Genomic DNA, 6,000 nt, shown 5'->3' with positions numbered 1-6,000 from the left:
GTCCTATCAGATCATAGGGAATTGGATATTTGAAAAGAGTGAAAATCTTAAAACAATGAACTCTAGATAGGTCTAAAGTCCTAGTAGATCTAAGAGGAATCGAATGCTTAGTCAGGGAAAAATCCTAAGGAAAGCTTTAGAAGAGTGAATTCCTAGCAAGTGAGAATTCCTAGCAAATGAAAATCCTAGAGGAGTGAATTCTAACTAAAGAGAAGGTCTTGGAGGAGTCTCGATAAGTCATATAGACTAAATACCAATCAGGCCTACTAGGTAAGGTAGACCATACATTAGGCATACTTGCATATTCTATATTATTCTATAGACTAACTCTGTGTTTAGGAAAAATATATTTCTAGATGACTAAAAAAAGGGTGTTCAGTGGATTGAACGTTCCAAGCGACCATAAGGAGATCCAGGTGATGCCAAATCAGTGATAGGCCTTGGTTAGAATAAGCACCGATGTCATATTTAGTTTAGGCGACTAAAAGGCCCAAATCGATATCCAATCAACAGGGAATATAACGTGGACGTGGATGCAGAAGCTGACAAAGGGGGAGTCCAAGCAATCGAAAGGGGCTTCTGGTCGACTAAAAGTGGATTGACAAAGAAAACTATGCAATCAGATAAGGGCGAGCTCCAGTCAACCTAAAAGACCTCTGGTCAATCAGGACATCACTATGAGTATAACTTCGAGTAGGCCGTCTACATTACTCACATTTTCATTTTCCATACACTCAAACCTCTTGAAGTGTTGTTTAGTTGATCCAGAAGGTATCAAAATGGGTGCAGTAGCATTCAGGGTTTCCAACGGCGATCAAGTCTTTAGTAACATCTTGTTTGTTTAAATTTTATTATCAATTTTCTTTTGCTTTAGTTGTTTGTTTGTAAGAACAATTTAGATGAGATTTCTTCCCCTCTAAAAAGTTCAGTAAGGAGAAAGTAAGTGCCTCACGTTCTAGGTATAAGCCATGGAGTAGGAATCTTGGAGGTTGCTAAACCACGTAAAAATGCTCTTTTATTTTTATTATGTTTATTTTATTTTAGGTATTCCATCGCGTACTAATAGCCTACCGACACAAGTTAAAAATTAAGCGAAAGTCCTATTCTCCAGCCCCTCCTAGTGCCATCTCCAATCCTACACAGAGATAAGAGGAATATCATGGAGAAATCGTACTTAAAGGAGCTCTGGCATGCAAGGCGTATCAATTGTGGCAGACACAATCAAATAATATTTAAAACCTCAATACTTCTTGCAACAGTGATGACCCATAAAATCCAAATGCACACATATATGACAATATTTATAATTTATCTACAAATTCTAAATTTATATGAATGATGAACAATTCATTAGATACTAGTTAGCTATAGGATGATAGAAGGATACCTAGTCGGTTAGAATGTAACAGATTTATTATAATAGAGTAGATAAATTTTTAATAGGACTATATCTCGGAAAAAAAAATCTTCCCAATTTCTAACTATTTAGTAGTCGATTTATTTATCTTCCTTCACATAATCTAAGAACTAACTGTGAGGAGCGTTTAACCATTTTACTACAATAAGTAATCAATGATTGATTAAGGAAGAAGATAATTAAAAAAGGTTTGTAAGTCCAGAGTACGTTATACTATATTAAAAAAAGAAATCAATAGTTAATTATTATTCATGTACATATATTTTATAATATATAAAAGAATATATATATATATATATATATATATATATATATATATATATATATATATAAAATAGATTTAGCCTATGTTTACTCCTAAAGAAGGACAAAGAAGGAAAGGGGAATATATATATATATATAAAATAGATTTAACCTATGTTTACTCCCAAAGAAGGACAAAGAAGGAAAGGGGAAGGAAAGAAATTGATGATGGAAAAAAATTCCATGGGAAAAGGTCGGAGAAAGAGCTCTCCATGGAAGAAGGGAAAGATATGGAAAAAAAATAAAAAACAAACAAAAAAAAAGGGAATCATGAATTTCCTCGTGCTCGCCCTTGTCCCCGCCCTCGCAAGGACGCCAACCTTGCGCACTCACACTCGCCCTCGCCCTCGCCCTCACAGGGCCACCAACCCCAGCACACTCACACTCACAGGGTCACTGGCCTCGCTCGCTCAATCTCGCTCATGCTCACCCACCCTCAGTCGCCCTCATCCTCATAGGGCACCGACCCTGCCTGCCCTCGCTCATGCTCGCCATCACATGGTCGCTAACCTTGCACCTTCACAAGGCCACTAGACTTGCAGTTGCTCACTCGCGCTCGCCCTCAAGAGGACCGTCGACCTTATGAGCGACCTCTGAGGTCCCTCACCCTCGAGTGGTCGTCATCCCGTAAGCGACCTCCAAGGTCGCTCGCCCTTGGGGGCCGCCAAGCCCGAAAGTAACCTCCTAGGTCACTCGCCCTCGGGTGGTCGCCATCCCGCAAGCGACCTCCAAGGTCGCTCGCCCTTGGGGGCCGCTGAGCCCAGAAGTGACCTCTTAAGTCACTCGTCCTCTGTGGGTCACCGACCCCTCGAGCAATCTTCAAGGTCACTCATGCTCACTAGGCCACTAGGCCATCTCCTCCCTAGCCGTGTGCAGCACCCTCATAGGGTCGTCAACAGGAAAAGGACATTGAGTATAGCCGCCTATTCTCACCGTTTTATATTGTCAATAGCGAAAGTGAGAAATAGATATACACCTTGTGGCAGAAGGAAATTGCTTTCCGCCCGATTTGGGTGGAAGCAAAAACTATGAAAGAATTATACATTTAAGGATTTATAAATCTGGCACTCCATTTGATAAAGAAAAGAAAAGAATTTCTCCTTGTTTATGAAGTAAACATAGGAATGGAAATTCTTTCTATAGGTTTTATTTCCTTCCTCCTAAGTAAACAAAGCCTTAGAGTTAGATGGAAGTAAGCATGGACAATTTTCCATTTAGTACTGCTGCGCAAAGTATAGATCGTTTATCAATCCACAAATATATACAACAAATACAACCACAATAATCATGCTTTATCCCACTAAAGTGGGTTGACAATCCACAAATATATGTCTGTAATACAGAGACATCATCACCACATCGTATATAATTAGTTACAGCTCTAGTAATTAATTTCCTATGTGCTTCTCGCGCTCCAACTTCCTGCTTTATCTATGAATGTCGACAACGTTATCTACGTTCCTTAGCATACGGAAATGTAACATCTCCCACAGAAAGAAGCGAGCAAGTTACATGCAGCCTCTAATTATTAACTAAGCAAGAAGCCAAAAGTTTCTGTGAGTTTTGGTGTTGAGGAGATAGCCAGTGTTTTGGCCCTTCTTTTGAACGCCGACGCAAAGGCATTGACTGTTCTGGATTAGGTATTCTGCAGTGTTAATCCCTTTGCTCGATAAGCTTCCACCTATCTTGCATCTGATCAAACACAAACATTATCCACATGTTTACATCTGTAATATCAAATATTTAAAAACATTATCCATATGATACTTTCTCATTCGATTGGTTCTTGATTCAAATAACTTGTTGGAAGTCAAAATCGACCTAGTAAATTAACACTAGGGTCTGCTAGATTCACTAATTGGAAAATAAAAAATAATATAATCCATCATATTAGAGTGAGAATGATTCAAAGGTAATAAACTCAAGTCTTGTAGAAAGTATACTAGGGTTGTTTCTTTCATATCGTAAATATAATGGCAAGAACAAGAAGAGAAAGAAGCATAACTAAATCCATATTACTGAGGGGGAGACCGTACAAACTGAACTTGACAGATGATGAACACCTAGTTGAGCATGCAAATGTTTTTCTTATGGATGAGTTGTTAAAGGTTGATAAATAAAGGATGACTTATCATAAACTTTGATGATATATTTGATACTTTTGTGAAGAAATAGTTAGTTGGCTTGGGAAGCAGAGTTAATATATATATGAGACAACTATTGAGGCTCTTGCATACACTATTGGGGATAGTTTAATTTTCCATCATATTTGCATTTCCAAAGTGCATTTAGAAAAAAAAACTTTTGATAAAATGCACTGACTATGACTTGTTTAGTGTTTGATGACTCTGAACGATCTGTTTATTGTTTGGAAAAACCGTCTGTTAATTAAAAATTCCAAATAAATTATAAATAATTTATAAATAAACTATTATTAATAATAGTTATAAAATATGAAAAATTATTTTTAAATTTTTAAATAATTTTAAAAAAATAATAAATATTTTATAAAATACTTAAAACTTTTAAATAATTTTGAATATATATATATATTTAAAATAATATAAAAAAATTTTAAAAATATATAATTCTTAAACATTTCAAATAAATTTTTTAGAATTAAAAATTTATAAATACATTCAAAAATATAATTTAAGATTTTTAAATAATTTTATAATTATTTTTAGCCTTTCAAATTATTTTATAGTTTTGAATTTTGAGAATTACTTATTTTTAAAAATAATTTTTATAAAATTTTAATAGGTATTATCTTATGAGAAAATATTGAAATATAAATTCGACATCTCAAAATATAAAATATATTTAATAACAAAATATTAATAAAATTAATATACATTTACAATTAAAAATAAAAAAAGAACCAAAACTATATTGGCACAACATGATATGATATCGAAACCTTATTGTTCCGGTCTAAAATCCAAACCTCAACATGGGCCGAGATTTTAAATCTTGGTGAACCGTAAACATTATATGGGTGTCAGAGGTAATTTGTAGTACCTTATAGCTAGTAGATCCATTATCTTGTTTGTGGTTGTGTGTACTAAGTATCACTCATATGCCAAGAAATCACATTTGATTATCATTAAGAGATCATTAAGATATCTCAAAAGTACTCCTAATATAGGTCTTTGGTAACCAAGGATCAGTGCATTTAATTTGGTTGGATTCTCTAATTGTGATTATGTATGATGCAAATTGAATAGGAAGAGTACTATTAAAGGATGTCAATTTCTTAGATCTTCCCTAGTAAGTATGAGTAATTGAAAGTAACATTGTGTTGTACTATTCTCGATCAAGACCGAGTATGTCGTCATGGACAGATGTCTGACATAATTGCTTTAGATGATGCACACAATTGAAGATTATAGACTATAGAAATGTTCAAGTGTTGCGTGAGAATATGAGTGCCATTAATTTGAGTAAGAACTCAATGTATCACTCAAGAACAAAACACATTGATGCATTAGGGACCATGAGGCAAGAGAAAATATAATACTTAACCATGTACAATCAAAGTCCTTGCAAACATCATTACTAAACCTCTTCCAGAAGCTGAGTTTAGTACTCTTCGGATAGAGCTTGGTATGTGCTTTGTGGACTAGGCTAGTCATGCTAGAGTTGCATGATCACCTAGCATAAGTTTATACCTTCATTACATCTCATAAAGAACCTAGGGAAAGGGAACATGATTTATGTATCAAGACATCACATAAGATGTTAGGGAGATGCTTTTGGTTTTAAATATTCATTATGACACATTACTTTGAGCTAAAATAGCATCTTATATATAAATAATGAAAATGATCAATCATGGGGAAAACTTATGCATAAGTGTACATATAGCCTAAAGATCATTATTGAAAATTCCAAAACAAAATGAATTTCAGAATATGCTTGAGAACTATAGGAAAACAATTTTGAATTTAAGTGTTTGGATAATAAAAAGTTGAGGTGAAACATTGAAGATTTTCATAGTTTCCAACTTTGTGCTAAACTTGAAAATCAGGAGTTATTTTCATATAAATATATTTTCTGTGATAGATAATATAATAACAAGTGTATTTATGAAGCTTCATAATTTATACACTTGTAGAATTTTTGTTGTATTTCTAAATTTCGACCAAAACAATGTTCGAAAACCAGTTAAATGGACCATTGAGCACTCAATAGGAATGGAAATCCAGTCGACTAGCACTAAGTTTAGTCAATTGCCATACTACAAACTTAATATAGAATTCCAGTTTAGGCTAAACTAA

This window comes from Zingiber officinale, chromosome 1B (genome assembly GCF_018446385.1).
Source record: "Zingiber officinale cultivar Zhangliang chromosome 1B, Zo_v1.1, whole genome shotgun sequence".
Classification (NCBI taxonomy): domain Eukaryota; kingdom Viridiplantae; phylum Streptophyta; class Magnoliopsida; order Zingiberales; family Zingiberaceae; genus Zingiber; species Zingiber officinale.
The sequence above is the reverse complement of the archived record's forward strand: the minus strand, read 5'-3'. Positions refer to the sequence as shown.